The sequence below is a fragment of the Carassius gibelio genome, chromosome A13, assembly GCF_023724105.1.
Source record: "Carassius gibelio isolate Cgi1373 ecotype wild population from Czech Republic chromosome A13, carGib1.2-hapl.c, whole genome shotgun sequence".
Lineage (NCBI taxonomy): Eukaryota > Metazoa > Chordata > Actinopteri > Cypriniformes > Cyprinidae > Carassius > Carassius gibelio.
The window spans coordinates 13962168-13982277 of NC_068383.1; the positions used below are offsets into that span (position 1 = coordinate 13962168).

Consider the following 20110-nt stretch of genomic DNA (forward strand, 5'->3'; position numbering starts at 1 on the left):
TTTAGATACTTTCTCCTGAAGCAATCCGCAGCGACAACACGTGTGTGATTAGATTGTATATACCTACTGAAAGATTATCTCATTATATTAGAAAATGGCCTGCTATAACTCTTGTAATATTACGGTCCGTTTTATTCAATAAAATCTAACTTTAGCACGCTTTCTTAGATTGTGTCGATGTGATTCGTTATGGACTGCCAGACATCTGCAAGTGTCCTTAAAATAATTTACATACATAGAGGTTACTTTAGTATGTTTTTATGTGACTTTTGATGTGGAAAGTTTATGTTTATGAAAGACTAGTGTTCTCTGTAATAGTTAGCCATGTAATAAGTAATACTAAGAAGAAAATACTATTAATAACAATAAATTATTATTGTTATGCTTTTGTTGTTGATAATTATAGCATTATCAGTTTGGAGAAGATCAACAGCAGTTCAGACTATAAAAAGACAATGCAGAAAAGCCGAGCGGATGTGGCGGAAGACAAAACTTGAAAATCATGGCTTTCATTTCAAAATGTTAGTAATTTATTCAAACTATATGTAAAGTAAGTTGTTTCTTTTTTGACTGGACAAGTCATGCCCTAACTTGTTTTTACAATAAGAAAGTGGACGTACCCTCGGAGGTGGTGGAGGGTTTATGGGCCTACCTTGATGATATCCTTCACAGCAGGAAACTTCAGAATGTGCTGAGTCAGAGAAAAACCATCAGCCTCCGCCTCACAGGAGCACAGGTATTTACCAGTACTTCAGTTTTGTAAGAATTTCACTCAGACTCAAATTTGATATTTCACTTCTCCTGAATATGTATAACAATAGCATCACTATTTTATTTGATAATAATTAATTTCAGTTCAAATTCAACTGAGTTTTATTCTCATTTGTAAGTCTTTTTAATTTAGTAGATTATGTTATGTTTTGTTTCATCAAAATTATTTTTTGTTTTTGTCAGTGTTAACAAAGACAATCCATATCCTGATAATTAATAAAGACTTTATCTAAAATGTGATGAAAAAAAAAAAATGAGAAGAAATACTACCATAAGAATGTGATAACTTTTTCAAATAACCTGAATGAAGTCAAAATGAAGGTCAAGTTGTTAAAGGGATAGTTCAAAATGTGATGTTTATCTGCTTACCCCCAGGGCATCCAAGATGTAGGTGATTTTCTTTCTTCAGTAGAATACAAATTAAGATTTTTAGCTTCAGTCGTTGCAGTCTCTCAGTCAGTCCTTTAATGCACACTTTTCTATTACAACACACTAAGACACAGACATAGAATAATCAAAACAAAAAGTAAAGATTTATGTACTCTAATGTGTTATTTACAAGGACAGTTTTTATTCATTCAGTTGTATTTTTTTCTTGTTAAATATTGGTATGTTAAAAATGGACATATTAAATGTTTGTTTAAATTTTGTACTTTTTTTCCATCAGCTGAAATTTTTGTTGGCTAAAATTGGATATCATTTTAGTCAGAGTAAAACTGACTAAAATGAATGAATATACCATGAAGGAATATTGACAAAATTTTTAATAATTTTCACGTAGTTGAAAATGTAATAATTAACACTGGATTCATCATTTGTTTTAATTTATCCTAGATTATCAATGACAGGATTTTGAACTGTTCTTCGGGACTCGAATCTGTCAGTTTCCACACAATTCTTCTCCTCCTGCTCAGACACTTACTGAACGCTAGAGTATGGACTGAGAAGGATGACTTCAAGATTCGTCAGCATCTGAGCCAGTAAATCCGGAGCAAAGTGGAAGCTGTTCTTAAGTCAGCATTCTTCATCCCTGAACATCCCTCCCAGAGCTGTACTCACAGTGAATCACCATATCCTGGAGCCAGATTTAGATTAGCTTCTTCCAGCTGTGTGGGTTGATGCAGACAATATGGAAGTACGTGTTAGGAAAGCCAGAGAAGCACTTGTGTCTGCCGTCTTGCAGACTCATACCAAACTCCGACAGCTGCCTAAACTTATAAAAGAGCTGCTTGATGTAGTGTGTCTGCTGCAGCATATGAATTGAGTCCGCCATTGTTGCCCGAAATGATACAAAAGACCCTGAGTCAGTGTTTGCTAGACAATCCTCCAAACCGAAATCTTGAGATCTGTTGGCTTATTTAAAAAAAGATGCAGTGCTATCTTCTTTTTGAGTTTGCTTCTTTATGCTGTACTCTTCAGATTTAAAACCCCGGATAACAGCATCCAATCATGAAGAAGACTCAGAATCTTATGATGGAGATGTTGAAGGCAGTTGAAGACCTGTTGAAGCAGAACCTTGACCCTTCTACTTACTTGGGTTGAGGTGGATATGCACTTCCAGATACACTGTTCTGAGTACACATCACCAGCTGCCTCACAGAGTTGCACTTTAGTGGACAAAGCCCTGACATTAAGGGACATGGACAGTCCACTTAGTAACTTATTACAGAATCTCCTTGTGCTCCAAAAACTGAAGATACACTTGCTCAAACCATCTACTGAAACATCAGATGCATCAAAGATGCAGAAAATGGCTCAGTTTATTCTAAAAAGGCAAGAACTTTCAATGATTCTTGACACCAGCCAGATCTGAGACTTTCAATTTTGTATGGTTAATGCCAACACTTATATGACAGGCCACTGGTTTCTTGTTACCTCCAACCTTCCATTAATTGGCCCTCATCTCGAACCAAATGACACATCTGTTTTTGCCGAATGCGTATTGAAGTCTTTACTTCAGAGTTTGGATGCCTCTGGAAGCAATTTGGAGAACACTGGGATCTCTGTATCCTTAATATCCAGGTAATTACTCAAGAGTCTTTTTCTTTGTGAGCTCCCTGATATGTTCTCTGCTGTGATAAAGTGCTTCATCAAGGAATATTTTGGACTGCTTGGCTCATCACACGTTCAGTTAATCAGTCCTTCGTTATTGAAGCACGCTTTGCTAAGAAATGATCACAAGTTTTGGCAAGAACAAACAGCTGGATCAGACTCTGACTATTTTGTTAGGGAAGGCCACTTCTGTCATGGAGCCAGCCATACAGGCTGTGCTGATGCACAAGGGAAGTGGCTTGAGAAAGTCTTTTTCTGTTGAAATGGTAACTGTCATGATCATGAGTGAACGTGCAAGAGCCTCAATCTCTGAAAATGATGGGCAGGTGAAAATATCCAACAAGCTTTTGCGAGCAGATCTTAAAGCAACTCATGCCAGCACCTCACCATATGGACTTTCTCATTTCATTCACTTTCTCTCTGCATTCTACATTGCAGCGGAAAAGTCCAAAGCGACAGATCTCGAAGAACTCCATATTAAGATTTTGCAGAGTATCCATGCGCTGCTGTCAGGTACAGCATCCTAAAACTTTTCAAAACATTGCCTTGACTTGAGTAAATTGATGCCCCACATTTTTCGGAACCCTCTGCCTGCTCTGTAAACAGTCTGTCAATCATTGTTGCAGGAATGTGGATGTCACTGTCAGATGTGAAAGGGCTGGAGGGGCCAGTAAAGGAGCTGCTAAATTAGCTGTGTCCAGCTGTTCTCAAGAGCTGTTCCATCTATTACTGCGGATGCCCAGCGAGGGGATTGTGCCAACATAGATTGAAGGAGGCCACTGCACTGTAAGATTCTTGTAGTTTCATAGTGTAATAGTAACTACATGCAATAAATAACTTAATGCCATTCATTTGTTTACAGGCTTAAGACATTTATTATTATACAGTTTTATTTTGTTCAGTGTAATTTAAAAAAATCAGAGCAGAGCTCCCATTATCAGTAAATGACACTATTTGCAATTTATTAGGAATTAAAGGCACAATATGTTAGATTTTTTAAATAAAATAATTGCATCGACTGTGGTAATGAAGACCCATGAACTCCCATGATTCCAGCATCATCAAACTTGTTTGTTTGTTTTGAATACGTACTCTAGCGGTGAAAAATGCTATATTGTGCTTTTAAAACCCAGACAGGACACATAATAAAGTAAAGTAATTTGCATTCTTTATATCATGAAATTTAAATATAATTGAAATTAACCTGAAGTGCAATATCAACACACAATTTTTCATAGAAATACAAACACAAAAGCATCGTAATGTATGTACAATTAGATCCATAATGAGCTGGGAAAGTTGTTTTAATATTGAATTATTTCGGAGAATACTTCAGCATTTGCGTTTTTCAGAGGGTTTTGCGGCAATCTGAGAAATATAATCTGTCTTTGTTTTTGCGTAAATTAAGATATGAATATCATTCAAACAAATTACTAATAATCACATAAAAATATATTACTTAGTTTTCTTAGCTTATAAATCAACTAGTAATGATTAACCATCATTATTTAATTAAATGACAGCCTTAGGTCTTATATTTAAAAGTCTACCACTTGTTTTGATATGCATTGTGTGTGTCTTCATTCTGTGAAGTAAAATGGATAATTGAAGTTGACAAGAAAAGATTAAGCTTTTTCTTTTTCAAACCATAAGAGTTTCTAAGCATTTTTGTAGTGTGTACTGATGAGATGTTGTTTTTTTCTTTCACAGGAGGTTCTGTCTGCGGTAACATTTATAAAGCTACTCGCCTGTTGTCTGTTTCCAGAGCATTGCTCAAAGGCTTTTTGGCTCGTCACCCCACAAATCATATCTACTCTCACTGTAAGTAATTCAGTACCTGTTTTCAATTTGTGTCCCATTTGATGTTTTTCCCCGAATAAGATCAATCACATATGCATTTCGGTCGTACTAGTTTCTTTTTAATGTGATTGTCTTCTCAAGATAAAAGTATCATGATATCTTATTTTTTAATGTGTAAACTTCTGCGTAATCTTTGGACATTGACTGATTAGGATTTAACAACTGACTGGCAAATTGAGGGAAGTATTATCTCACAAAAAACGCAAACAATATTGCATGACCATGTAAAGCCAGTAAACCAGGAACAAGATTACAGAACAAAGAAAAACAGTATTCAATAGTATTCAAAGTGCTTTAACAAAAAAATTAAACCCACCAGGTACATGGCACTGTTAACTTCTTTGTAGATGATTTCCTGGACTTCTTGCTTAAATAAAAACCGAGGGACATTATGCAATAAATGCTGTAAAACTTTGCTTCTATAGAGCCTGTAACGGTAAGGGCTCCTAGAGAGTTAGCTGGTAGTGAAAAAGCATGCAATAGCTTTGTAAAACATATCACATACCTCGCCCACTGGCCCTGACTCTCTCTTGTCTTGATTTAGCATTAAAATTCATCTGCCTGGAAAAGTCAGGTTTCAAAGTCTTGTCTATGCCACTGAGTTCACTCAGAGAAGGACTGTGTGCCTGTCAGGTTACTTTCATCACTGTACTTTTCTTCTCACTGTCAGAACTTGACATACTAGCGTTGGCGCTAGCAGAGTTTGCCACAGCAGTCAGAAGCTTTGTTAACCTTATGCTGTACACACATCTATACTAGTACACAAATAGAGAACAGGCTCTGTAATCGTCACACTTGTGATTCATATTTTATAGCACTGATCATTTGCTCTGCAGTTGAAAAGTATTCTGCTAGAAAGTGATCTTGTGCTACGGCTGAAGGTGTCTGCAGGATTTCTGGTACATGTCAGCCTGGTTTATAAGAGCTCTTGCATAAGATTTCTATTTCAAATCAATGCTTTCCTTTGAACTATCTGTTTATCAGGGCATCCTGGATAAAAAAAAAATTTCTTCGTGTTTTATACAAAATTTTAAGCACCACAACTGTTTTCAACATTGATATAGAAAGAAATGTTTCTGGAGTATGACGTATTAGATTAGATTTTAGAATGGTTTCTGAAGGATCATGTGACACTGGAGACTGAGTAATGGTGCTGAATATTCAGCTTTGACATCACAGGATTAAATTACATTTGACAGTATATTAAAATTCAAAAAGGTTTTTATACTGTAATAGTATATTACAGTAAAAAAAAAAAAACATTGTTTCAAATATTTTGTATTGAAATATTTAGATCAAATAAATGCAGCCTTCTTTCAAAAACCTAGAGTACCCCCTCTTCCCCGTCTAGTTGTAAAGTGAACTCGAAGTAAGGAGATGGGGTGGAGGAGGGATGCTGATAAACCGTCAATGGATAGAGGTTAGTCATATGTATTTATACTATGGTATTTATTACTTGATTGTGGTTCACCGGTGTCGATTAGGCTAAGTATCTGATGCGCTCCTCCTGGACCGTGTTACTAAAACATAATTTCATGCTGCTCTTATTGTAGTCAACAAAAGTTATTTGTCTACTTCAACTCATGACTGATCTCCAGGTGTAAGTTAAGCAGTACCTTTTGAGAGACATTACTATTGAATTTCACCGACTTCTTTTGCATTCTCCCTTGTTTTTAGTTTGTTATAAAGGAGTCCAGCAAGATCCCTTCTCTGACCCAGGTACTGACGTTACCAGCTCTCGAGACCTTGACCGTCCTGCTCCAGCAGGGTGAAGCAAAGATCTCCATGTAACGGCAGATAAAAGAGGAGGAAGCAATTGCAGGCAATCAGATGTTGTTTATTGATAAAGAGTGTCCAGAGTAGGGCTGGGCGATATGGAGCAAAAAATATATCTCGATATATTTTGCTATATCTCGATATACGATATATATCTCGATATCTTTACAGGAAAAATAACCCCCAAAAAACTACTGCAAAAACAAATATGGCAAATATTACATGTTAAGGGGCCTATGAAACATTTTATTTTTTTCTTCACCATATGTTTTATTGTTACTTAATTCTGTGTTTTAGCATGTGCAATTATTTAAATGCATAAAAACAACTTAATTAGTTAAAAACAATTCTTAAAATAGCCTTATGTGAAATGTATTTACATTTTTCTGATTATCAAATGAAGGCATAAAACATTCATTTAATTTATCTTTTAATTATTTAAAATTAAGCAAACTTTATTTTTTGGTAAACAAAGGGGATTTACTATTAAAAATAAAACATGGGAGAAATGTTGTGTGATTATTCCTTAAAAAATTATGTTCGTTTCATTTTAATAGTAGTAGTAGTGGGCTATCTACATTCTGCTGTACAATAGTAATAAATTTCTGTCAAATACTTTTATTTTGACGGGTTTATCTTTACAGTTCTGTGTATGTGATACCACAGTCTATGATGTGATATGAGCTAGTCTTACTCAAATCAAACGGTCAGATGCTCATGAAGTGACTCTCAGTGCAGTTCTGGAGATGTTCCTCATGTGTTCACGTCTTTATTTAGAGAGAGGAAAGACAATGAAATCAGCGCGAGCGTTATGCGAGCTTCCGTGTTTAATGAATGAAGACGCGCTTCTGCTCCATTCGTTGACACAGACACGCAGAACATGCAGGATTCATATTTAAATAGACTTTTCCGGGTTAATATTTGCAGATATTAGTCCATTTCGCGATTTGATGTAAGTGCATTACCGACTTTTGATTAATTCATTCAAAATTTGACCAATTCCGTGACATTCCGCGTTAAACTGTAAATTCCATTTTTATGACTGGATTCCGCGATTCCGTCCGCGTTTCATTGGGCCCTACGTTAGACATCTGCCTGCCGTTCGCCCTACGCCTTAAAACTGAAGTATCTCCATATAACGGAGCCAGTTGTCTTTTTTTTTTTTTTGACTAGTTCTCTACACGCGAGGTGAGAGGGGACAAAAGCAAGGAGGCGGGGGGCGAGCGAGCGGGGGCGAGCACAGCACAGGGAAGGCAAACAAGCAAAGTGGCGGAATCGGAATATAAACAATATATCGATATATACGATATGTCAAAATCCATATCGTGTTTAAAAAATATCTCGATATATTTTAAATATCGAGATATCGCCCACCCCTAGTCCAGAGTGTTGGCAATGGCAAGGAAGGTCTACGGTGGCGTGAGAAGAGCGGGATGGTGAAGTCAGCGGTGCAGGTGAAGGTGGTCAATGGTTGGAACCAGGAACAGACCGGAACACTGACACGCGGACGACAACACGAATCCAAACCAGCACACAAACACGGAGGACGGTAATCCAGCTAGTGCATGGAGACATAAGAGAGGATCTGACAACAGCGAGAGAGCGAGGTGAGTATAAGTAGCAGAGGTATGATGACGATCAGCTGGAGCGAGACAATCAACACCCAGGTGATGACAATCAACTAAACGAGCACATGGAGACAACGTAAGTACAAAAACAATAACAAAACATGACACGGAGGAAACACTGGATCTCCTACCGTGACAGTACCCTCTCCCCTAGGACGTCACCTGACGTTCCCAGCCTGCTTTACCTGTAGATTGTAATCATCTATAAGGTGGTGATCCAATATGTCCCGAGCAGGAACCCAGCTCCTCTCCTCCGGACCGTAACCTTCCCAATCCACCAAGTACTGAAAACCGCGTCCCCTCCGTCTAGAGTCCAGAATACGATTAACCAAATAGGTGGTTTCCCCATTAACGAGACGAGGCGGGGGGGGAACCGGAGCAGGCGGATTAAGACGGGAAGAAATCACCGATTTAATTTTGGAGACGTGGAACACGGGATGAATCCTCCTGTACGCCGGAGGAAGGCTAAGACGCACGGTAACCGGATTAATAATCTTGGTAATAGAAAACGGGCCAATAAATTTGGGAGCAAGTTTGTTAGAAACGGACCGCATAGGAATATTCTGGGTAGAAAGCCACACTCTTTGACCGACGACGTAACGGGGAGGCTTCGACCGGTGGCGATCGGCCTTAGCCTTGGTGCGCGACCTAGCCTGGAGCAGAGCTCTGCGAGCTCTGGTCCAGGTGCGGTGACACCTCTGGACTAATGCGTGTGCGGAGGGGACCGAAACCTCGGATTCCGTACTGACAAAATTAGGTGGTTGGTACCCTAAACTACACTTAAATGGAGACATGCCCGTAGATGACACTGGCAAAGAATTGTGTGCGTACTCCACAACTGAGAGTTGCTGACACCAGGACGAAGGATTATTGGAAACCAAACATCGCAAAACCCTCTCGACATCCTGATTGGCTCGTTCGGTTTGACCATTGCTCTGGGGATGGAACCCGGAAGAAAGACTAACAGTCGCTCCTAACAATTTACAAAATTCTCGCCAAAATTTGGACACAAATTGGGGACCCCTGTCAGAAACCACGTCTGTCGGGAGGCCATGTATGCGGAAGACGTGGTCAATGACAGTTACCGCTGTTTCCTTGGCTGAAGGTAATTTGGGCAAGGGAATAAAATGAGTCGCCTTCGAGAACCGGTCCACTACGGTTAAAATCACCGTATTGCCTTTAGAGGGCGGGAGGGCGGTGATAAAATCTAGCGAAATGTGGGACCAGGGTCTTGAAGGGACAGACAGCGGTAAGAGTAACCCATCTGGAGGTCGATTGGAAGTCTTACCAATAGCGCAAACTGAACAAGCCAAGACGAAATCGTGGACGTCACGAGCCATACCAGGCCACCAAAATCGTTGCTTGACCAGAAATCTAGTTCTACTAACCCCTGGGTGACAAGCAACACTGGAACAATGACCCCACTGGAGAACGTCTGACCGTAACCTCTCCGGCACAAACAATCGGTTCGGTGGGCAACGAGCCGGGGGCGTTACCCCTTCTAAGGCGGTCAACACCTTCGATTCGACCTCCCACCTGAGCGCGGAGATAATGATGGTCCCCGGTAAAATGGGCTCGGGAGTAGCAGTACGATCGGAACGCTCAAAAAGACGGGATAAAGCATCGGGTTTGATGTTTTTGGAACCCGGCCGGTAAGAAAGTGTAAAATCGAAACGACCGAAAAACAATGCCCACCGAGCCTGCCTGGAGTTAAGTCTTTTGGCGGTTCTAATGTATTCGAGATTCTTATGGTCCGTCCATACAATGAAAGGTACACCCGACCCCTCAAGCCAGTGACGCCATTCTTCCAGTGCAAGTTTGACTGCCAACAACTCTCGATTGCCAATGTCATAATTAACTTCTGCAGGAGATAAACGGTGAGAATAATACGCGCACGGATGCACCTTTCCGTCTGAGGATGCGCGTTGGGAGGTGCTCCTACCCCCACCTCTGACGCGTCGACCTCCACTATGAATTGACGTGAGCGATCAGGGGTGACGAGAATGGGAGCTGAAACAAAGCAGCTTTTCAGTTTGGCAAACGCAGCCTCAGCTGCGTCTGACCACCTGAACGTCAAACTAGGGGAGGTCAAGGCGGTCAGAGGAGCGGCTAGTTGGCTGAAATTGCGAATGAAACGCCGGTAAAAATTGGCGAACCCCAGAAATCTCTGCAGGGCCTTGCGAGACTCTGGGGATGGCCAATTTACCACAGCCTTAACCTTCTCAGGATCCATGCGAACACCCTCAGTCGAAATGATGTGTCCTAGAAAAGAAACAGACTGTGCATGAAAAACGCATTTCTCCGCCTTGACAAACAATCCATTCTCTAGCAACCGCAGAAGCACTCGTCGTACGTGTTGCACGTGTTCCTGGAGAGACGAAGAAAAAATCAATATGTCATCCAGGTAAACATATATGAACAGATCGACCATGTCTCGCAACACGTCATTAACGAGTGCTTGAAAGACTGCCGGCGAGTTGGTTAGCCCGAACGGCATAACGCAGTACTCAAAATGGCCTCTAGGGGTGTTAAAGGCAGTCTTCCACTCATCCCCCTCCCTGATGCGGACCAAATGATAAGCATTACGTAAGTCCAATTTAGTGAAAACGGACGCTCCCTGCAACCTCTCAAAAGCTGAAGACATAAGCGGCAAAGGATAGGTATTCTTTACCGTTATGTTGTTCAGCCCTCGGTAGTCAATGCAAGGTCGCAAGGATCCGTCCTTCTTTCCCACAAAAAAGAACCCCGCCCCCGCTGGAGAAGAGGAAGGGCGGATAAACCCCGTTGCTAGAGAACTGGATATATATTTCTCCATGGCCGCCGTCTCTGGAACAGACAAAGAATATAACTTGCCCTTAGGCGGAGAAGTACCTGGCAATAACTCTATCGCACAGTCATAGGGACGATGAGGAGGAAGAGAATCAGCACGAGACTTACTGAACACCTCCTTCAGGTCGTGGTACTCCGCGGGCACGCTAGCCAAATCCACTGCTTCCCCCTGAAACACAGACTCAGAAACATTAACACCAGCAGACAAAAGACAAGACAAATGACATTCCTCGCTCCAGCTAACCACAGATCCAAGGCGCCAATTGATGCTGGGGTTGTGTTTCTGAAGCCAGGTGTGACCGAGAACGATGGGGGATTGAGGTGCGTCCGTAATGTAAAATGATATCTCCTCAGTATGATTGCCAGATGTGGTGAGGGAAACAGGTAAGGTGGTCTGAGTGATGACTGGTAGTCTGTGTCCATTGAGAGCAAAGGGTGCAATGGGGTGTTTGAGGGAGGTGAGAGGAATGTTAAGCTTACTAGCGAACTGGAAGTCCATGAAATTACCCTCTGCCCCAGAATCCAACAAGGCGTGATGCTCGAGTGCGTGGGTGGACCACCGTAGACTCACCGGAAGGAGTGTCGATGTAGATGAGGTCTTTCTGGCAGAGATCCCACCCGATAGTAGCCTCCGTCTTACTATCGGGCTTGGTCTTTTACCGGACAACGCTGGATGTGATGTTCTTGACTGCCGCAGTATAAACATAGTCCCAGGGATCTCCGCCTGATCCTCTCCTCCCGGGAGAGCCGAGCTCGCCCCACCTGCATGGGTTCAAGATCTCCCGGTGGGCTGACCGCAACATCTGAGCGCTGATACTGAGCCTCCGGTCTGTTCGCGAGAACTGCTCTCCCCCTCCGTCTGGTGGCTTGATCGAGTCGATTCTCCACTCTGATGGTTAGGTCAATCAGACTGTTGAGAGAAGTGGGGAGCTCGACGGCGCGGATCTCCTGTTGGATGCGGTCAGCCAACCCATGCAGGAAGTGATCCCACTGCGCCTCCTCGTTCCACTTACACTCCGCCGCCAGGGTGCGGAACTCAATCGAATAATCGGAAACGGACCTTTCCCCCTGACGTAGGTCCGTGAGAAGCCAAGCCGCTTCCCTCCCGGCGGCGGAGCGGTCGAAGACCCGTCTCATCTCTTCCGAAAGTGCGTGGAACGAGGCACAGCAGCTGTCTTGGTTCTCCCACACCGCCGTCCCCCAGAGGGCAGCCCTTCCCGTAAGTAGAGATAAGACGAATGCCACCTTCATTTCCTCGGTGTAGAACGTGCGGGGCTGCAGGGCGAAGTGCAGAGAACAATGAGACAGAAATGATCGACAGAACTCTGGCTCACCCGCATATTTCTCCGGGATGGGAAGGCGTGGTTCGGGCTGGGAAATCCCCCCGGAGACGATCGGCGGTGTGGGTGGCGTGGGAGGCGCAGCGGGTGACGATTGTTGTTGTTGTTGCGTCTGGAGAACGAGCTCGGACACCTTCGTCACCATTGCTTGGAAGGCTCGACCCATCTCATCTATCGCCTTGTCTTGGCGATCCATACGACCCACAGCTCGTTGCAGAAATTCTTCGAGATGAGATGGGGAGCGATCGCCTGCTGCTTCCATGATGGTCAGATCCTACTGTAACGGCAGATAAAAGAGGAGGAAGCAATTGCAGGCAATCAGATGTTGTTTATTGATAAAGAGTGTCCAGAGTGTTGGCAATGGCAAGGAAGGTCTACGGTGGCGTGAGAAGAGCGGGATGGTGAAGTCAGCGGTGCAGGTGAAGGTGGTCAATGGTTGGAACCAGGAACAGACCGGAACACTGACACGCGGACGACAACACGAATCCAAACCAGCACACAAACACGGAGGACGGTAATCCAGCTAGTGCATGGAGACATAAGAGAGGATCTGACAACAGAGAGAGAGCGAGGTGAGTATAAGTAGCAGAGGTATGATGACGATCAGCTGGAGCGAGACAATCAACACCCAGGTGATGACAATCAACTAAACGAGCACATGGAGACAACGTAAGTACAAAAACAATAACAAAACATGACACGGAGGAAACACTGGATCTCCTACCGTGACACTCCAACCCACACCATGTCATTCTGGGTTTGGGCACACTACAGTTTTGCCTCTTGACAGTCATTCCAAGGAGGACTACATGCTACTTTTGAGGCCATCCATGAAGCCCTGTTTGCAGTTATCCACTGCTACCCTCAGGTGAGTGTCCTGGGACTAGAGGGAGAGACAGATAAGAGCTTAAACTTGATAAAAGATAGACATTTTAGTTTTGTATTATTTCAAGTTGAATTATATCCTTATATGTTTTAAATTCACTTAACAAATCAGCCAGAGGCTATGGAGGTTGAAACTGTTCCAGATGTTATCAGTTTTTAAAGACTGTTCTCTGACATCTGTTTATCTACATTTGCTTTGGGAAATGTTTTTATTAATGTGGCTTTAAGGGTTTTGTTTCATGAACACACCCACATACTATGCGACGGAAGAAAAATGAATCCGTTAGCAAACACATTATATATCTGTTAGGAAATACAGTATGACATGCATTGTTACTCATACTGACTGTTTTTATTAAGTACAAAACAGTAATTTGCTCTTATTGTGCACTTTAAAAATGGTGGATGTCATGGTAAATATGTACCATTAAGCTGAATGTTCTTTGAGATGCTTTTGGATAATGCTGATACTTCCATAGGTTTATTCAAAAAGGGGTATTACAGGCGAAAGCTGTTTGATGTTAGGAGTGAATGATACAGTTCCCTGGAAAAGGTGTTTAATTTGCACTTAATATGAGTGAAAATTAGAAAGTAGTTTGGGAATTTGCCACGAATCCTGAGTGGAAGGAGCTCATGGTGTCCGTTAGGTAAGGAATGCTGGGACTGCACAAGATTTCAAAGTGCACAGGTTACTTTACCAGTGAAAGTAGAGGACTTGGTATAATCTCAACATGACCTCATGTTTGATAGGCTTTCTTAAGCTAAATGAGATTGCACATTAGGAGTAAAATACAGTAAAAGTCTATTTTAAAATGAGCAAGACATGCATGCTGAATAAACCTGAGATTTAAATCAGTTCTTTGAAACATCCACATAACTGAGTTTGATTTGAAATTGAATCAAACTTATCAGCTCTTATTTGTTTGTGCCACTTAAGTGTAAATCAGATAAAAAGAATAGTTCCCCCAAAAAATACAAATTCTGTCATCATTTACTCACCGTCATGTTGTTCCAAAGTTTCAAAACACAGAAGAAGATATTTTGAGAAACGTTGAGGTTTAGACAGTTGCTGGTAGCAATTGACTTCCAGAGTTTGGTAAAAAAAAAAAAAATATGGAAGTTTATAGCTACAGTTGCTGTTTGGTTAGACAAGATTTTCAATTTCACCTTAAAGGCAGAGATCAACTGATTTTGGGATGAAATATCCCTATACTTTCATAATTGAAGCTTTACATGGTCGTGTCAAAACAACCAGATTTTTAGGAAAGTTAATGGCCAAATAAAAAGCAATAAATCACCCATCACTAGTATCTTGTCTAGGGGAAGTCGTGGCCTAATGGTTTATTAGCTTGCTAATAAAGGTTTTAGCATAAAAAGTTATGTTTTTTTTTGTCTAGTCCAACTGTGCACCAGTTTTGAAAGCATTAAATCTTTGCAGGTGATGCTAAAGGATTCTCCCACCTTCCTGAATTGCTTTTATCGCTTGGTTTCATCAGTCATGCATGAAGGCAGACAGCAGGGGGACTTTGACAGAGGTAAGCACACCTATTAAACCCACATTCAGAAGTGTTTATATTTAAACATGATATGCAGTTAAATTTTCAACATCATTACTCAAGTCTTCAGTGTCACGCGATCCTTCAGAAATCATTTCTAATATGCTGATTTGCTGCTCAAGAAACATTTCTTATTATCAATATGGAAAGCAGTGGTGCTGCTTAATATTTTTTTGTGGAGACTGTGATTTAAAAAAATATATATTTTAATAGAAAATTCAAAAGAACAGCATTTAATTGAAATATAAATATTTTCTAACTGTATGTGTCTTTACTGTCACTATTGATAAATTAAATGCATTCTTGAATAAAATATTAACTTCTTTCTAAAAGTCTTATTGAGCTCAAACATGTAAACAGTAGTGTGTGTATGTACAAAATTATATTGAGATATTTATTCACCCTCTTTTTCTTAAATCCTGTTTAACTGACCTTTCTCCCTAATGAGGGTGTTATAGTAGATGAATGCCAGGGCTGAGTTTCTCCTGGCTGTTAATATTCTATTCATCACTTTGTTGTAACCTTTTATTCAAAGGCTTCTGTGCAAGCAAACAAATTTAACAACAATGAATTCAAAGGCCCTTTTTTGTCATCATGTCTGTTATTGTTAGCTGTAGTGTATGAAAGAAAGTGGAAAGCACTTGATGCCTGCAAGTTATTAAATCTGAAACTTGAGAGGAAAGTGTCCTATTCTCAAACAAAGAGTCATTTATTGAGTATTAGTAGAGCCATATATCTCCTGATACTTTTCCATCTACACTGAATTCATTAATTGTGCAGAAAGATGTTATTTGAGGTATGATTCTCCTAATGAGACAAGCACCTCGAGAGCTGTGTTCAGAGACAGACGCTTGCAGACTGTGGCTCTGTGGGTTGAATTTCAGAGTGATGTGAAGGAGAAAGAATTCCATGAATTTGATCCCGAAGCTCGAGGCTCAGCACTGGAGGCGTATACTTATTTTTAATTGAGAGCTCTTTTTATGACTTAAGATTTAAAGCCTTTTTTTTCAGTAGCATCAGTACATTCAGTCTTTCATTTCTCAGACTTTCATATGTGACATCAAAGTTCAGTCAGAACTGGAATGCACTATTCAGATGTGAGGCAGTGTCAGTCTTATGGTGCTTTCTTAAAACATGAATTTGATGCTCACTCTTATTTATCTGGCAGATAATATGGCTTTGAAAAGACTTAAGGATTCTTATTTATAATATTTGAACGAACATAAAATGTATGTAAAATTAATGAAGAGAGAACAGAATATGTAATTAATGTGTTTGGAAATACTTGCATATACATCAGACAACAGTACAAATGTTAACAAATGTATTTCAAATAAATGTTTTTTTTTTTTTTACTTCATATTCAACATAGAATCCTGAAAAATGTGTGATATTTCCACAAAAATATATTGCAGGACGACCATTTTTAACCTGATAACTGTCACTCACGTTTTTGAAGATAGACTTGAATGTGCATGATACAAACATACATTTTTATAATTCATGACTGAAAACATTTTGCAACATGATTTTGATGTGCCATTTAAATGGTAATGCAATGTCTGATTTTAAAATGGGTTTTGAAGGATGAATTTTGAGATTTTACGTTTTCAAGTGATATATAACTTCTGATGATTTCTAAAATGTGATAGAGAAAAAGGCAACGAAGAAGTCTTTTTTTTAAACAAAGGTTAAAACTCCTTTTGTAATGTAGATTTCTGAGGGTGCACTCTTGTCATAAATTGATCTATTACTTTTCCTACATAATTTTTAACAAAAAATATTGGTATAATATATATTTGGGAGTCTTAGACCTTTCCAACGATATATAGTTTGTCAAGATTAGATTAAATTTGATTGTAATACAGTATAGTCAACGTAGGTGTCCCGTATACGGGACGGGGTGACATTTAACAGGTTTAACATAAAACATAACAGATACTGAAATATGTGTCGTGACAAATCACACCCGTCTAAAGGCTTACAGACTTGACTTCTGGAGGTCATGTTTTTTTAATTAGAGTTAATTATTCGATTTTAATTAAATGCACCAACGGCATTAAGCATAATTAATCGCATACATTAACAGTTCTAATTAAAATATTACAATTACTTTGTGATCTCTCTTTTTTCAGCTTTTGAGAAAGACAAAGAGTGTCTTCTGAAGTGTGCCATGCGTGTGGAGAGGATGTACACTCGTATTGCCAGTGCTGCTGGAGATTTCACAGTCCTGTCCTCATTCATTGTTGCACAGTATGTTAGTGCACTGCAGAGGGTGAAATATTAGTCATTATCAGTTTTTACCTGCCACATGCCCATGCCAATTTCTACTCAAATGCTTCCTGAAAATGTATTTTCTGCTCTAGCGAACTGCCTGCCAATATTTGCTAGAATATTTTAGAAGAATCTTCTCTGTCATGAATCTTAAACCACACAATTATAGCTTGAGAGTTCATGCACTGGGACTTATCTGATGTCCTGCACTTTTGGCAGTAATGCTATTCTAAGAGGTTATGTTAACTTGAAATCGAAGGTGAAACACACTGTCTGGTGTGATTTGAAGGCTAACTGTTTTTGTCAGCTTGAAGTGTGAAATCCGATTGACCTCTAACTGGCCTGAGACTCATGTTACTGCACTGAACAATCACATTGCAGATAATTGTTGTCATTGTATACTTTCACTCAGTTTCTTTCTTATTTCCTAGGTGACGCTTCAGCCAGAAATTAAGCCACATCTAACAGAGGGAATATACTGTGTCCTGGAACACTGTGTTGAACACACATTAAGTTTTTGAACACCACCCTTCAAATGGGTGTCAAGGAAGTGTTCAATTAACTGTACAATAGTTATGCACGCTATCACAAATCTCAAAGGCAAGGGGAAGAAAAGTACAGTGTCTAAAATTTGCATCCTCTGTCGTAAAATTTGCTTCTAATTGTTCTGTTACAATTAAGAATGTGTTTAGAAATGTTTAAATACATTAGATTACATTTAGCTGACGCTTTTATCCAAAGCGACTTACAATTGCTATATATGTCAGAGGTCACACACCTCTGGAGCAGGGGTTGGTGTCTCACAGTGGATTTGAAACTGGGTCTCTCACACCAAAGGCATGTGTCTTATCCACTGCCCCAACACCACCCATGTGCAACAAAAAAAGTGAGACCATTTGAAATGTCATGCCAAATATTGGCTCATTTTGGATTTCATGAGAGCTACACATTCCAAAAAAGTTGGGACAAGTAGCAATAAGAGGCCGGAAAAAAGTTAAATGTACATATATGGAACAGCTGGAGGTCCAATTTGCAACTTATTAGATCAATTGGCAACATGATTGGGTATAAAAAGAGCCTCTCAGAGTGGCAGTGTCTCTCAGAAGTCAAGATGGGCAGAGGATCACCAATTCCCCAAATGCTGCGGCGAAAAATAGTGGAGCAATATCAGAAAGGAGATTCTCAGAGAAAAACTGCAGAGTTTGAAGTTATCATCATCTACAGTACATAATTTCATCCAAAGTTTCTGAGATTCTGAAACAATCTCTGTGCGCAAGGGTCAAGGCCCGGAAAACCATACTGGATGCCCGTGATCTTCGGGCCCTTAAATGGCACTGCATCACAAACAGGAATGCTACTCTAATGGAAATCACAACATGAGCTCAGGAATACTTCCAGAAAACATTGTCAGAGAATATACAATCCACAGCATATGCTCTCATCCAGATGTCATCCCTTTCAGGAAAGATCTTGCATTTTCCAACATCACAATTACAACATCATGGCTGCGTAGAAGAAGGATCCGGGTACTGAAATGGCCAGCCTGCAGTCCAGATCTTTCACCCATAGAAAACATTTGATGGAAGATGCGACAAAGACCTAAGATAGTTGAGAAACTAGAAGTCTGTATTAGACAAAAATGGGACAACATTCCTATTCCTAAACTTGAGCAACTTGTCTCCTCAGTCCCCAGACCTTTTCAGACTGTTATATATATATATATATATATATATATATATATATATATAAGACGTGATGTGACGTACAGCCAAGTATGGTGACCCATACTCAGAATTTGTGTTCTGCATTTAACCTATCCAAAGTGCAAGCACACAGCAGTGAACACATACACACAGACACAAACACACACACACACCCACGGAGCAGTGGGCAGCCATTTATGCTGCGGCACCCGGGGAGCAGTTGGGGGTTCGATGCCTTGCTCAAGGGCACCTACAGTAAGTCGTTGTATTGCCGGCCCGAAACTCGAACCCACAACCTTAGGGTTAGGAGTTAAACTCTGTAACCACTGGGCCATGACTTCCCCCAAAAAAGAAGAGGGGATGCCACACAGTGGTAAACATGGCATTGTCCCAAATTTTTTGAGATATGTTGATGCCATGAAATTAAAAATCAACTTATTTTTCCCTTAAAATGATACTTTTTCTAAGGTTAAACATTTGATATGTCATCTATGTTGTATTCTGAATAAAGTATTAAAATGTATGTACATATATGTGTGTGTGTTAGGAAATTGTGTTATTATTTACTCTCCCTCTTGACATTCTAAACCTGTACACAACATTATTTTGAAGAACACTGTGAATCAAATGGCAATGGAGACTACCGACTTCCACTGTATGGAGAAAATAAAAAGATAAAAATATCTTTGTTTCACACACAAGGAAGTCATACAGTTTTGGAACAACACAATGACATCCCTGCTGGTTTCACATCGTCCAGGACGTGGGACAAAACTCCCAATTTCAGGACTGGTGGTCACCCTACTTGAAAGTGATTACAAAAATTCCCAATAGCTGTTTTTAGACCTAGATGTGTGTCTGGTGGGCAAACTGATGGTGGTGCTGTTTCACAATTAGTACACAGTCCTATAGGGCAGTGGTTTCCAACCATGTTCCTGGAGCCCATCCAACACTGCACATTTTACTGTATCTTTAATCAAACACACCTGATTCAGGTCATCAGCACATTAGTAGAGACTCCAAGACCTGAAACAAAGCCACTGGAAGGCAACCCTGCAAACTTAAGCCGAAAAAGCTTGCTAATGCTATTTATTTTTATGTGGCTTTGATGATTTGCAGACAAGAAGACCCAGAGGCTATTGTATGATTGGCTGAGGTGCTTCACATGATCCAGGTTAGTCATTTTTTTCCCCAATGGTGAGTACTACAGACCATCGTATCTCCCAATAAGACAATCTCTGCCTGAAATGAGTGTGTCAGACACTGGGGAAATGGAACCAGGGACATGGTTGGGAATTGTTGCTTTTGGAGACCTGGTTTGTATCATTGCTTGTTCACACTCATCAGATTCACAGAAGCGCTGCAGCAATCCCTGTATGAAGTTTCCCTAGCTTTCATTTCTTTTGTTCAGCAGGGTCAGGTAGAAATGGTGTCTG

At 40.4% G+C, this 20110-nt stretch overlaps 1 pseudogene; it reads left to right on the top strand.

Moving 5' to 3' along the window:
- Window positions 1-512: 512 nt before the first annotated feature.
- On the top strand, window positions 513-18697 carry LOC128026597 (unhealthy ribosome biogenesis protein 2 homolog; annotated as a pseudogene).
- The last annotated feature ends 1413 nt before the right edge of the window (window positions 18698-20110 follow it).